Source organism: Panthera tigris, chromosome A2 (assembly GCF_018350195.1).
Source record: "Panthera tigris isolate Pti1 chromosome A2, P.tigris_Pti1_mat1.1, whole genome shotgun sequence".
NCBI lineage: Eukaryota > Metazoa > Chordata > Mammalia > Carnivora > Felidae > Panthera > Panthera tigris.
In genome coordinates, this window is record NC_056661.1 from 167,227,113 (window position 1) to 167,243,031 (window position 15,919).

Below are 15,919 nucleotides of genomic sequence, written 5' to 3' on the forward strand. Positions count from 1 at the left end.
GGTGGAGCATGTGACTCTTCATCTTAGGGTTGTAGGTTCAAGCCCCACACTAGGTGTAGAGACTACTTAAAAATAAAATCTAAAAAAAAAGAACCCCAGATTTTTTAAAGGTGTTATGTGTAAGATTTTAGAAAGATGTTTACAAATTGCCTCTCATCAACATAATAGAAGTGTGCCTTGACCCCTCAGCTTCTCAGTTTGTTAAAAGATTAAATCTCAACCCTCCTAACCTAGGAGAGTTGCTGGGAGAACCCAAGGACATAACAGAGGTTGAAGCATCTTATAAACTAAAGCATGCAGGAAGAGTGTTATTGTCCTGTCACTCAGGGACCTATCCTCCTTCCCCACCTCCTGCATTACTGGGGCATGAATCTGAAATATCAGTAGTCAAAAAAATATATAAATAAGATAAGCTCACAAGGCACTTCTGGCAGAATGAAGCCCCTAGGACACGTTTTAGGATCTCCAACGTAATTTAACACACATCATGAACCACCAAGATGCATTAAAAGCATTGTGGTTATGTGCTATGCACAATTATCTCTTCTGACCAGTTCCCAAGCTGTTCTTTCTCCAGTGTAACATCTAAGTATATACAGTAGAACACCCTGGGGATGTCCAAGTCACCCAGTTTGCTACAAGGGCAGTCCAAAGTCTCATGAAGTTAAAAAATAATCATCAGGGTGCCTGGGTGGCTCAATCAGTTAAGCATCTGACTCTGGATTTCAGCTCAGGGCATGACCTCGCGGTTCATGAGTTCAAGCCCTACGTTGGGCTCTACACTGACAGTGCACAGCCTGCTTGGGATTCTGTCTCTCTCCCTCTCTGCCCCTCCTCCACTCTTGCATGCTCTCTCTCCCTCAAAATAAGTAAACTTTAAAAGAAAATCATCATCAAAAGAAAAATCCTAAGCTGAAAAACAAAAGCACACTTAATTTGAAAGCATGTACTCCTGAATCTGCCTCTGGCTTACATGATTTCATTTCTGAGCTGCACAGCAAGGTGAGGAAAAGGAAGAGCCAGAGTGGAGTGGAAAGGGGAGGAGAAGCTAGAAGTAGGGTGCCCTGCCGCTGGTGACCCTGAAGTCCTCCCTAACCTCCAAGCCTCAATGATTTCACCTGTATATGTGGACAAAATATGGCCAGATGCTGGGCCCTTAGGGATGTCAAGGGCGGTGCTAACACCGGCACACCAGTGGCATCCAATAAACAGCAGCTACAACTATGATACGTGTCCTACGCTGCCTCAGGGACAGACAAATCAAGGACAGGCACATCCCCGCGCTTGAAGACAAGAGAGTGAGCGGGGTATGTAGATGTCTAGGAGGGTTAGAGAAGGGTGAGAGGATTAGGTGACTGACCCAACTCCAACCCCCTTCACAGCACTCGGCGTGTCTAAAAGCAGTACTGTATTTATCTTGTGTTGCTCACCTTCTCTCACCTGAATGGAAGTTCCATGACAGCCTGACATACAAGAGAGGCTCACCAAGTATGTGAGAATAAACAGGAGCTGCCACTAGGATGTCACTAGGATGCACGGTCAGTGAAGAGCCTGATGCAGGGCTCTATCTCGTGAACTGTGAGATCACGGCCTGAGCTAAAATCAAGAGTCAGATGCTCAACCGACTGAGCGCCCCAGGAGCCCCAACGACCCGATTCTTACCCACCTTCCAGGCACAGCCTCCGAAATCCCTCTCACAGCCTACAGGCCCTACCCCTGGATTCCAGCTTCACTGTGTGACTTGCTTTGGCATCACAGTGAGATGGGGCAGCGGTATTTACCGGTTCTGAGCCTCAAAAGGCCTAGTGTATTTGCACATTCCCCCTCTCTCCTCTGCCGTCACTGTGGTAAGGACGTGCCTGCACCAGCCTGTGGGTTCCAGGAGGAAGAGGAGAGATATGTGGGTAGACACCCCCTGGCAGACCCAGGCTAAAGCAGCTGAAACCCCAAAGAAATAATAAAGGATTAGTGCTTTAAGTTTTGGGGTGCTTTGTTCTGTACTACTCACCAACTGATACAAGGGATTCCCACTCTGATAGGCAGGCATAGCAGAAAACTCTAGTACATCTAGCTGAGGGACACTGGAAAGTGACTTGGAGGAAGTAGGTATGAAAAGGCAGAGAAAAGAGGGCAGACTAGCTCTGGAGGGGGACAGGCATTCCATGGAGACCCCCACATGACAGAGGCCACCCTACAGCGCAAGGATTAGGCACAGACAGGGCTCAGAACTATCCAGGGGACATCCCACAGTGAGCAGAAGCAGGAAGCCAAGCCGCACCAATGTTCACAAGCTATGGAGGAAGGGGTAAGGGCTGTGCACCTACTCACCATCAGAGGAGACCCACCTGGTAGCTGGTATGTAGGGCTGGCCAGAAGGAAGGGAACAGAGAACAAGTGGACCATCTGGGCCAGGAGGAAGGAGGAAGAGGTTGGGGTCAAGGTGATGGTATGGCTCTGACTCGGTAACAGAAGGATGCATGAGGTGGAGGGAAAGAGGAGAGCCAGGAAGAGGAGGAGGCAAGGGCCTGGCTCAGTTCAGTGGAGGGTGAAGGACCAGGACATTCAGGAGATGACACCAAGCATACTGGGGAAGTGTGAGCTCCAGAAGAGATGGGACAGGTATGAATTCTGGAGGTAAAAACTGGTGCTGGGGTGGGGGTGGATGAAGTCTGTAAAGGCAAGAAGGTGAAGGGAAGGAGGGAGCGAGGGGGACAGGAGAGCGAGTAACTATCAGAGAGAGAAGGTGACAAGCAGTTCCCACAGCAGGGGGCTGCAAGCAGATGACCACGAGAAGGCCTTTCCTTTCTGTGACCATGTCCAGGGCTGGTTAAATAGCACCTTTGGTAAAAGCCTGCAACAATGTCCCTTTTATGATCTTTGTCAAAGCTGTTGGATCCTGGGGTGCAGGCCCAAGGATTCTTCCTCCAGACAAGGAAATAGGACAGTTATCGACATGCATGTCCTGAAACTCCCCACGTAAACCTGCACACCCCACTGGAGGGTACAAGCACATTGTTGGTAGTCAATTCTATGATTCACTTCAGGCTAATGTAGAACTTAAAGTCCAACCCCAATTTTCCTCTCTATCAACCAGAATTAAATATCCAGGCAGAACCAGAGTTCAGTACAATTGCAGAAAGCAGGACCACACAGTGCATAAGTGTGGAAATCAACCCTCCAAGTTTATTTTCCTTATTTCTAATCTCCACAGCCTCACTTACATCTGCATTATGGGTTCTGCTGACAACACACCATAGGAAAAGGTGAAATGCCAGCACATAGCCAGCAGGCAGGGCTGACTAACGGACAGCACGCAGTGAAGAAACTGGGATGAGCTCCTTCCTTTGTCTGGGGTTGGCATGGTGGCCTGAGGCCCTGGGCGGCCACACGCAGCGGAGACCTGAAGGTGACACACTAGCAGATTTGTCTACAGGTCTGCATAAGAGAAACATGGGTGATGTGCAACTCTGTTTGCTCCATGCCTAGCGGAGTGCTGTGAGCAATGATGTGCACCTTAAATTGTAATCCCATGCAGTAAGCATTTATCCAAGGTCTTTTACAGACAAACACAAGTGAAATACAGTATTCCATTCCCCAGAAGTCCCTAAGGAGAGAATATTATCATCATGCAAATTAGTAACAACCTCCTAGTAATGTTTCAGGGCCCCTATTTCCCAAAGTTTCGAGAACATTCTAGTAAACTTGCTTTGTTTTGTGTGTGCTAAGGGACATAACCCCAGGTCTGGTTCTCTGGGAGAATACTTGATATATTTTCAATTTTATGACTCTGCATTTTTAGCTTTTCCTTCTTGGGTGTCCTGCAGCCCCAGTGACAAAGAATAACCTAGATGTCTGGGGTGCTCTGAGGAGATTTTATCTCACATACTCAACCCACAACAGGTGTTCAACAGAGTATGTAAATGAGCAAGGTAATAAATTCTCACATTCTTGCCCCACAAAAGCCTCATTTACCCCCAGCCCCCTCCCCCTCCCTCTTTCTGATTCTCACACATTGAGGATAAGGCTGTTTTATCATTTACAAGATTTCATTAAAAACAATTAATTCTTCCCTTCTTTGCCATCCATTTTAACTTGTGCTTGTCACCTGGGTTCTCTTTTCTGTGTTAAAATAGTAAAATGGCTCAGAGACACCAGAAATTCCACCATCCGATGAAAAACACCAGGATACTAGAACACAGGAGAAACTACCGTGGTCTTTAAAACACAAAAAGGAGGAGGAACAGGAGGAGAAAGATAATTACAAACAGGTCAGATGTGAGAACGAAAGAAAATCAGAAAGACTTCGATGGCATGGGGCAAGATTCTTTTCAGAGACAATTACTTAGTAAGAAAAGTGACAAGCAACGTTACCGTCAGGTCAGCGGAGACTAGGAGAACCAAGACATGTTTGCTGCATCACGAGTCCTCCCACAGCGAGCCCTCCTTTCCCATGTGTGAGACCACGTGTGGTTCACAAAGCCTCTCACCTGAGTAACACAACTGCAACGGAAAGGCAATTTTGAACTTCTTTTTCTCAAGTCGAAAGATCGAAACAGTTGGCCAGCACTTGGGGATGGCAGAAAATGCCAGGTTAATTTTTCTTCTGATATCCGGGACTCGACACCCATTCCTCTTAGGTGCGAATCGCTACAGACCTTCGTCCGCACCTGCCGTGGCACACTCTCCCTCCTTCCCCTCCACCCAACAAAGAAGCAGCTGAGAGAAGTGACATCGGGACTGGCAACCACATCTCATGAGGGCCACTCTCCATATTAGACCCCATCCTCATCCTATCCCAGGGCCTACGTGGAACAGTATGTATGGCCTTGTGATCCCATTTAAATGACTAGACAGAGGTCACCTACTGAGATATGAACACACAGAGAACACCAATTTATGAGGACGGTGGAAGGTGAGAGAGAAGCCACCAATCACGAAAGTGCTTTGTCCCTCCAGTTCTTCTAAACTGTGCACATCTTGCAGCCACATGAAAGGACACCATCGAAACAGGCCAGGTGCCATTTTCTCTTGGACACAGCTCAACAGACACTCTATGGGCCTCACGTAAGAAAAGAAAACCTTGCACGGGCAGGTCTGACGCACAGCACTGCGCCGCAGATAACCTGCAAATGGCACCCATGGGCTTCCGGCTCAACCTGAGGTCTCTGCAGGCCCCAGAGGGTCAGTCAGCACAAACACAGTGGGCAGGTTGGGCCCCTGGGCAGAGCAGGGCTGTTATCACAGTGTGTGAAATAAGTCATTCTTAAATGAAGAGTGTTGGGTGAAAGAATCAGTGTGAAAACTCTGGAAAAGGCAAAAACAGAGATCAGTGGTTGCTAGGGGTCCAAGCAGAGGGGAGGGAGGCTTGAGTAGGTAAAGCACAAAATTTGTAGGGCAGGGAAACCTCTCAATATGTTGTGGACACTTGACTCTTAAGCGTCTACTGAAACCCAATGAACTTCACAGCACAAAGATGAATCTCAGTGAATGCAAATTTAACAAAACATCAACAGGGAGGCAGGGGACCCCAGGAAGGAATGAAGAGTGTGACAGAAGAGTACAGCTGTGCTGGTAATGCTGGGAAGGACACTGACCCCAATCACTCAGGAAATGAGGGAAGCCTGTGCTCTAGTGGATAAAGCTGCTCCCCAAGGAGTGCAGACCAATGGTTCCGACCCTGCTGGCTACTCACAGACCCTGAAATCCAACGATTAAGTAAACAGGAGTGGGTGGTGGGAACAGTGTCCTCACTGTTGGTATAGAAGCAGAATCAAGGGAAGAAGACTGAGATGGTCCCTGCAGTGACGGGCTGGAATTGAAGACAGTAGAGGCTCAAGTTAAGCTTGATATAGATACGTAATTACAGACAGAAATGTTTGTAGACATGTGCACATTCACACATGTATCTCCTTGCTTGTCAGCTAAGTATTCTGGAAGCAATGACACCCCAGCAGCAGTGAGCACCCCTCGCACTCAGTTTCTACACATTTTCAAATAAAAGGAATGAGGGCTACTTGTAGAAACAGCAAATTCTAGGATAGGACAGGAAATACACCAGATGAGCCTGAAGTACCTTGTAGTGTCAAAAAGTGAGGGGCACCTGGGTGGCTCAGTCGGTTAAGCACCTGACTTCGGCTCAAATCATGATTTCATGGTTCGTGGGTTCGATCCCCGCATTGGGCTCTGTGCTAACAGCTCAGAGCCTGGAGCCTGCTTCGGATTCTGTGTCTCCATCTCTCTCTGCCCCTCCCCTGCTTACGTTTGTGTTCTCTCTCAAAAATAAACATTTAAAAAAAGAATTTTTTAAGTGAGGCAGTGCTAAAAAAAAAAAAAAAAAAAATTCCACAATGATGGTAGGATTCAGAGACTCACAAAGCAACTGAAAGAGCTCCCAAGAACCAAAGCTGGAAAATGTGAGCAAAAAAAGTAAAGTAGTATCGGATTGTAACCCAAAGTGTAAAAGAAATGATTGAATAGATTAACGAGGGAAAGAATTAAATCTGTGCAGAATTCCCCAAACACTTTATGTAGATTCTTCACCCTTGAGGAGAGGGAACATAACTCCTAGTCCTTAAGTGTGGGCTGTGCTTAGCAAGCTCCTTCCACAGTGTGGAAAGCAGAGAGAAGAGTGACTTTATGGAGGACACATCTGGCCGCCACACCTCAGCCAGGAGATCAACGTCAACATCCACAGAGAAGAGCCATATTAACAATACGGAGCCCTGACATGATATAATGAGAAGGGCGTTTACCTCTGTGGTCTTCCTCCCCAAGACCCAAAACCCCAGTCTAATCATGAGAAAGAATCAGACAAACCCAAATTATGGGACATTCTGCAAAACACCTGACCAGCACTTCTCGAAACTATCAATGTTACCAAACACAAGGGAAGTCTAAGAAATGTCATGTTCAAGAGGAGCCTAGGGAGATAGGGTGACCAAATGTAACATGGCATCCCAGATGGATTCCTGGAACAGAAAAAGGACATTCCATCAAAACTAAGGAAATCCAAATAAAGTATAGAACTTAGTTCGTGATATGTATCAACACTGGTTCGTTAATTGTAACAAATATACTGTGCTTATGTAAAATCTTAGTAAGAAGGGAAACCAGGTGTAGGTATATGGGAATTCTTTATACAATCTTCACAATTTTCTTGTAAATCTACAACTGTCCTAAAAAAAAGTTTTTCAAAAAATAAATACATGTTGTAGGGATGAATCACTGAATTCTACTCCTAAAACCAATACTGCACTGTATGTTAACTGGAATCTAAATAAAAAACTGAAAATAAGAAAATAAAAATAATAAAGACATGTGTATATACAGTATAGACACAGTGCAATTTACGAAACCATCAAAAATGATGTATAATATTGTAAGCTATCTAAGGTGTAAAAAGCAGAACCAAAATTTGCCAGTCGTCCTCTATGTTGGGCAGTAGGAATATAATTAGCATTTCATTTTTTCTTCTTTGCTTCTCTGCGCTTTAAATTTTCTTCAAGAAACATGTTATCACCTTTGTAATATGAAAAATTCTACAGGTTATTGGTTCCTGGATTTATAAAAGTCACTGGATAAAAGAGGTTCAGGAAAGGATCCTGATTTCCTCACAAGTTTGAAAGGTGTGGTTTTGACTGCCCGCTCGCTCCACCCATCAGGCCAGAAAGACCACAAGCGTCGGCTCATCCTTGAAGTGTAAGCACCCTGCGAGGCTACGCCTGGAATTACACACGCAGGTCCACAAAGTGGAAGCTATAATCACCGAGACGGAGGTGACAGAAGCCAGGGATGATTACCCAGCAGGCCCTAATCATCCCCCACGGGCTTCCTCACCTCACCACAGGTGCTGGCTATTCCTAGAGCCGGCTCTCAGCGGAGGGCTCCGGAACACACACCAGTAACGGAGAAGGACTCACACAGAGAACGCGGGGTTGCGTGGGGACGAGCCCGGGACAGCGGCACAGGAGCCAATCAGGAGGACCCACAGGTGCTGTGGAGTCCCTGCGTGAGTGTGGCCGGCAGAGCTGTTTTTGTTCCTCAGAGCTTTATGGAACAATTGAACCCACGTGGCCCACGAAGGAGATCTGTCTCAGCTGTGTCCAGCGTGGGGCATCTCTGAGGGACGTGACACATTCCCACAGCCAGGATACGGCCTGGCTCCCACTGGCCAATCATTTCAGTAGCAAGAACAGTACTCGCAGAACAGCCGCCCTCCTCCCAGGTCCCTCTGAAGGCCCAGAGGCCAGCGCACGGGAAACAAAGGTAAGACCCACCTGTACTTCGCGAACACACCACCCATGAACGTGGAAGCAGCTGTTTACTTGGGTTTACTTCTTCCTCACTTAAAAGTCATGAAATGGTTTGAGAATATTTATGAAAAGAGAACATAAGAGGACCAATATCCCCCATCTGTTTGGTTAAAAAGAAAATAGAAACGCTTTGTAGAATTTCAAAGTTAAAAGATAGGCCATTTTAAAAATTTACCTTTCAAGAGACACAATTTTTTTTTAAATAAAATAAGAACAGAAAAGTACCTCACAAATGCAATGTTCGTGATTGACTTCTCCCAAGAAAAGTATCACCTACCTGCCTAACCTGTCACTGGCACGTGTGTGGTTTGGCGACCTCTCTGGACTTGCTTTCCTTCATCATGAAAGTCTCTGACAAGCCAATGAGAAAATTATCAGAAAACAGGAACCCCCTCCACACTGCATCCTTTTTCTTTTATTCCCATAGTGCTGTTTCTTGTCTAAATAATTTTTGATGAGCATTTCAAGATGCAGTAACATCAGAGATGATCAGGAAAAGTAGGAACAGAAAGCCAGAGCATCATGGAGAGGGCTGAGTGGATATGGGGAGAAAGCAGGAGATCCCAACTTGACACAGAGGTAGTTAGCACATGTTGGTATTTTCCCGGCCAGTGATCTTAGTGTTCGAAGCATGACGTCTTGACCTGAGAAAGAACCACTTCCCACTCGATTCAACTGCTTTCTGCACACCTCTCACTGTCTCCACACAGGGGTCTCACGGCTGACTCCCACTGTCACCTTCCCGGACGGCTCAGTGAAGCGCCTGATACCTCTCCTCTCCGTGGCCCCCATGACCCGTCCCTCCCAGCTGTACAGCTCCTGACGTCACTCCTCAACCCCTTCCCAGTCCCTGTGTCTCTGCCTGCTTTCATCTACACGTCACTGAAGTACTGGTGTCTATCAGACTTGTACCAGAGCACACATGATATGCTCCCTCCGGGTCTCTCTACATATCCACAGCCTGAATCCATAATGCTTCCTAAAACATATTTCCAGACTCTACCAAGAATCCCAGATGCAGAGTCCAGCTCTGTGGAACAAGTGCCTCTCACTAAGTGGTCCACATTCACTGCCTGTCCCACCCACAGTCACACTCTTGCCTATTTGAGCTGCTCGTGGGCCCCAGAAAAAGCTCCCACTTCAGAGTCGAATTCTGGGTGGAAGACTTCAACCCTCTCCCACGTCGCAATTTCAGCCATTCCCAGCTCTATAGCACCACTCTCTCACACCTGCTCCTGTCAACACATGCGCCGCACCGTGCTGTAGTAGCAGGGGTGGCGGGTGCCCCTCTATTAGTCCAGAAGATTCCCAAGTGCTGGGAGTCCCCCACAGCACAAGGCCTGGCACAGAGCAAGGGCTGCAGAAATATGTGATGTGCGGGTAGACAAGTGAGTAAGAGAGCACGGATGAGTGGGTGCTGCACACACACCGTCCTGAAGGACCTGACCGATAGCGCTCTGGCCTGCAGTTAAGACTGTACCCTTTGCTTGGTGGTAGCTGGTTCAAGGTTTAAGGGCTCTAATTCTTGGAAAGTTTGCCCTTCCTTATTTTTGTTAAGTTTGTTTTTTATTTTTGAGAGAGAGAGAGACCACAGGGAGAGGAGCAGAGAGAGAGGAAGAGAGAGAGAGAATCCCAAACAGGCTCCGCACTGTCAGCACAGAGCCCAGTGTGGGGCTCGAAGTCATGAACAGTGATCACGACCTGAACTGAAACCAAAAGTCAAACGCTTAAACGACTGAACCAGTCAGGTGCCCCTGCCCTTCCTTATCTTGAAGTCTCTTTCAGTTCTGTTCTCAGAAACAACAGCTATTCCCTCTGAGCTAGGATGGTCTCCAAACTCGAGAAGGCATCCATCACTCCACTGTGCGGTGTCCCCTCTTGAGACCACCACCCACCACTCCTTCCCTGGTTCTTCCAGGGGCATGGCTACCCTACCTCCCACCACCTCACTGTCCTCAGTGACCCACATAAGAGCAGGGCCCCACACTGGCCATTTCCCCTAAAGGTGGCCTGTACATCACAGACAAAGCAAAACCACAAGCAGCTTGACCTGGACAAGGCAGCCTGTGGAAAAAGCCCGAGTGGGATTTAACTTATCCACTCCGCACCTCACATCTGAGCTGATACATGCACTTATTCAAATTTCCAGGTACTTTCCACTAATTCTATCTGCCTGTCACCTTGTGCGTGTGCTTGTGCTTGTGCTCAGCACCCTCTACCCTCTTTTCACCCTTGGAGAAAAGAGAGCAGGGCAGCAGTGCCCTCTTTGAAGAACACAGCCACACACAGGAAATACAGAATATGACCCTCTACTTAACTCCCTACAACCAGCAGGTCTGACCACTCTTTCCTCTGGGTATCTCTGAAATAGTCCACTCTCTGCCTCTCCACTACCATTTCCCATCTGGTTGCTGCTCTGACTCCTGACTCATCTCACTGCCCACTCAGCAGCCAGAATCATTATTAGAAAATGTAAAAGGCAGGGGCGCCTGGGTGGCTCAGTCGGTTGGGTGTCCGACTTCGGCTCAGGTCATGATCTCGCAGTCCGTGAGTTCGAGCCCCGCGTCAGGCTCTGTGCTGACAACTCAGAGCCTGGAGCCTGTTTCAGATTCTGTGTCTCCCTCTCTCTCTGACCCTCCCCCATTCATGCTCTGTCTCTCTCTGTCTCAAAAATAAATAAATGTAAAAAAAATTAAAAAAATTAAAAAAAAAAAAAGAAAATGTAAAAGGGAATTTATCACTTATGAGCTGAAATACCTTCAATGGATTCTGGATGCCTCTAGAACAGAGTCCAAAGCTGGCCTCACAGATGGTGACTCCAGGACTGGCCAGACAGGTCTTAGTCTGGCTCACATCTGGGCTCTCACTGACCACCACACTGGTCTGCACACAGTCTTTGTGTTCAGGGCAGCTCTGGGATCTTAGGTAGGCCAGTCTCTCCACTGGTCTGGATGATTCTGAAACTCAGTTCTGAAAGCATTCAAGGATCCAGTGGCCACACACTGTCCCCAAGGGAGAAGAGGGGCTCCTTCCCCAGTGCTACCGATGTTTCTCAGTAAATGTGAGGACTTTCTCCAGGTCCCAGCTGTCCAGGGGGAGAGTCACTCGCCCGAGGAGAAGGCGCCTACAGGCCTCCTCTTGCCTGTTCCAGGAAAGGCCAGTGGTGTAGTGCCCCACAAACCAAATCACCTGTAGTCATCACATCTTCCAAGTCTACTTCTCGTTACACTAAAACCAGCTTTCTCTGTGGGTGTCATCACCCCTCTGCCAGACACACAAGCCCTGGGAAGGCTGTGTGCCCCGGGGGAAACACTGCAATGGGATGAACTTCCCTGAGGCCACATAGATTTTTTAAATGCCTAGGCTGTCCCTAGCTCAACATTGACATTTCTTCTTATAAACAACAACACAGCCGAGAAAGGAATACATTTCCATCTGTGAAACTGACCCTTCCCCTGCCCCACCAAGGAAAGCACAATGTGCAGAGGTCAAAGGGCTCCAGCCCTCTAAGGAAAGTGTGGTCTGGGGTCGTAGACAAGACCCAGCCTCTGATGGAATGGGGGTGAGATAGAGGGTGGGCTGGGCTGGGAGAGGAAAGAGTTGGTTAAATTATCATGAAATGCCTTTTTATCACTGAAATTTAAAGAACCTAATGGTTTACTCCTTCACAAAAATTATTTATGTCAATTCAGGTGGAGTGTCTTTCTGCTACAATTTAAAATGGTTCACGTTCGGGGCACCTGGGTGGCTCAGTGAGTTAAGCATCTGACTCTTGATCTCAACTCAGGTCGTGAGTTCAGGTCCTGTGTTGGGCTCCAGGCTGGGTGTGAAACCTACTAAAAAATTAAAAATAAAATAAAATAGTTCACGCTCTTCAAAACATGGTTTTCACAGCAATCTTTCCTGGATGCTTGAAGCAGGTTCTTACCTGCAGCCAGAGGATCCTTCAGGCAAAGCCCACTGGGGCAGGGCCACAGGAGCAGGGCCACTGGGGCAGGGCCACAGGAATAGGGTCAATGGGGCAGGGCCACAGGAGCAGGGCCTGTCAGGAGCAGCAGTTCCAACTCTGACTTTCCATCACCCTAAACTCTGCACAGCCTCTAGTTATTTTGTGTGATGGTGATAGCATCATTTAAAGCAGCATTTATATTTTTTTAAGCTTATAGCTCATTATTTTAAAAAATGTATAACCAACAGAAACCAAAGTACAAAAAAGGGGAGAGTGGCCCAGGGTAAGAAAAGATTTCCTTCCTCGGCCACCAACCCACCAAGTCCCCCTGGGCTCTCCTGGTTCCCCACCTGGAATGAGGCCATGTTTCAGGAGGCCGACAGAGGAATGGATGGGATGAGCTATGGAAAGCCTGTGCACACCAGAGGCTGCCGCATGGATCCATGATGATACTGCTGCTGTTTTCACCCAGAGATTTCACTCAGCTTAACAAAGAGAATTCAACCAAACTCCTCTCATCTCTCCCAGAACGGAATTCTAAGTGTCACAGCCATTATCCTACCATGTGGTTTCTCTCTGTGGGAGCCACTCAGAACCACAGTTGCTGAAGCCTCCAGAGGATGGGGGCTGGGATGTCCTCAGCCTGCCAGGAATCTGAGTCCTGATCCCAGCTGGTACCTTACCAACTGCAGGAAGCAAAGGAGTTATCTGACCATCCTGGACTCTGGACTTCTCATCAGTAAATGATACATAATTTCTAAAGTCACATCTAGTTCTAAAATTCTATGGGTCTCTGACCCTTTCAACCCCAGACAAAATTTGTCATAAACCCAAGTGTGCCCTCTACAGCCCAGCATGTTCGTCTTTTTTTTTTTAATATGAAATTTATTGTCAAATTGGTTTTCATACAACACCCAGTGATCATCCCAAAAGATGCCCTCCTCAATGCCCATCACCCACTTTCCCCACCCTCCCACCCCCGATCAACCCTTAGTTTGTTCTCTGTTGTTAAGAGTCTCTTATGGTTTGGCTCCCTCCCTCTCAAACTTTTTTTTTTCCCTTCCCCTTCCCCATGGTGTTCTGTTAAGTTTCTCAGGATCCACATAAGAGCGAAAACATATGGTTATCTTTCTCTGTATGACTTATTTCACTTAGCATAACACTCTCCAGTTCCATCCCCATTGCTACAAAAGGCCTTATTTCATTCTTTCTCATTGCCAAGTAGTATTCCATTGTATATATAAACCACAATTTCTTTATCTATTCATCAGTTGATGGACATTTAGGCTCTTTCCATAATTTGGCTATTATTGAAAGTCCAGCATGTTAGTCTTTATGCAAAGTATTATCATCAAGTGAAAGATTCTCTGGAGCCAGAGCGTGAACTCCCTGCCCGCTCAGTACCTTCCAAAGACCCCACCCTCCATATGTGATTTCTTTCCTGCTATTGATAGTTAGGAACCCACTGGCCACTAAGCATGATCTAGACTTCAAGTTCAGGTGCAGATTTCAGACACGCGTGAGTCATGCAGATGGAGTTCTTGGCCACCCTCATTAGGGCTGCTCCTCTGTGAGGTGGTAACCAGAGGCTTATCTCTCTGAAATGACACTGAGGCCACAAGTGACCCTGCTAGACTTAACCACACAGCTGTCAAGGAGAAATGGATTAAAAACATCTGCCCTCTGTTTCCTTCAAAGAGGGAATATAAAAATTTGACTCATTTGTTCATAAAGCCAGTATCTACAGAGCATCTACTCTGTTCCAAGCACCGTGCTAAGATACTGGTGCAGAAGGCAGGCAAGGCCGACCCTGGAAAGCATGGATTCTTGTGAATTAACTAAATACATTCTGGTGTTGACAAAAACAAGCCTTATGCCATAACCACTATACAAATGATACATAAAGTACAACTGCTATTGTCCAAAGGGTCCTGAGAGAGCATCTGGACCAATTCCATGGTTTGGTGACTGCCCACGACCCCACAGTCAGGGGTTGAACGAGACACACAACCAGGCCCCCTGCTTCCAGCCAGTTGACCACTTTCTACTAAATCGTTTTTCCTCCCCACTTCTGAATTTAGCAGTGAGACCTATGCGTACCTACCCAGCAAAATACAAAAGTGATAATAATCCCAAAATCAATTTGCAAACAACTGTCAAGAATACCTTGATGGGTGGGTAATGGCTTAGAAAAGACAGGCCACATCAGAATCACTTACTCTCTGGGAGGGTGTGCGTGTACCACTGCGGATCTAAATGAACCAACAGTGCATTGATGACATGGGCCAACCTAGAGGTAATGCAATTGTGGACAGGAACTGAGCAGAGAGAGTGGTGTCTGTAAAGGAGCAGGCCCTGGGCGAATTAGCCAGGTGCTCGGGCCCAACAGAGCACCCAATGGGTTAGCTTTGTTCACAGAATTTAGTGTCTTTCCTGGTTTCTCATGAGCATGTGCACTTTCCTCCTCTGTAACATTGCTCATCACACAAGATCTTCCTTCTAGCCAGCCTAATCCTTCACTTCTACATGATCGGATTCCATAAGCAATGGACATGGAGACGGAGAGGACAGAGGTGCCACTGGGTAAGGATTAATGACAGACACCCCTTGAATGTGTTGTGTTTAAGATGATCAGGAAGCCAAGGATTTAGATGAGAGGACAAGACAACACTCAGATTTGGAACTTTCCAGCATCAAGGTGGCTGCCAGCATCCGGAAAGCTGAAAGATGAGCCCTCAGAAGAGCAAGACAAGAATGAGGGAGGCAAGGCGTGCATCTAGGGAACCAGGAAGAGACATCACAGGAAAGAAGGAACTAGGAGAGGCCAGAACAACCCCACAAGTAGCCGAGTGTGGTGTCCCTGCCACACAGAAGCAGGAGGTGGGAGCACGTGGATGGTAGCACAAGGCCAGGCATATGAGGCAGGGGAGACTGACCAAGTGGCCAGAGAGAAGGTGCCACAGCCTTTAAATGTAAATCTCCATCAGAGAGGTGAAAAATCAAACCACATCACTGAGGAGTAAGAAGAAAGTTGGGGTGTTACAGACTAAATTCACAGATTGAAGCCCTGATCCCCAGAACCTCAGAACATGACCATATTTGGAAACTGGGTCACTACAGATGTAATTTGCTGAGATGAATGAGATCATTAGGGTGGGCCTCACTCCAACAAGACTGCGTTCCTACACAAGGGAAATCTGCACACACACACAGAAAAGGCACACATGGGCAAAGGAAGGCATAGACTGGTGTGATGCTTCCATAAGCCAAGGATCACCAAGGATGGGTGCAACCACCAGAAGGCAGGTGAGAGCCTGGAAAGATCAGCCACAGAGCCTCAGAAGAAGGCAGGCTGGCCACTACCTTGGTCCCAGACCCACAGTTTCCAGACCATGGAAAGACATTGCTCTTGTTTAGACTATTCTGTCTGTGGTGCTTTATTGCAGCAGCCTTGGGGAACCCATATAGTGGGAGATAAATGAGATCAATGGTGGAGAGATTTCTGTCAAGTTCTACCACAAGGAAGGAGAGAAATGGACCACAGGGGACTGAGGGCTGGCCCCCCACCTGGGAAGACAGAGGCAGGGGGTGAGCAGAGAGGGGAAATGCTGGGAGAAGGCGAGGTGCTACTGGGCATGCTCAAGAGGTGCTCCCCAAT

At 47.3% G+C, this 15,919-nt stretch overlaps 1 protein-coding gene across 10 annotated transcripts in view; it reads right to left on the reverse strand.

The window, feature by feature from the left end:
* Window positions 1-15,919, reverse strand: part of PTPRN2 (protein tyrosine phosphatase receptor type N2) — an 809,627-nt gene that overhangs the window by 742,772 nt on the left and 50,936 nt on the right. The gene's annotated exons all lie outside the window — the stretch shown is intronic.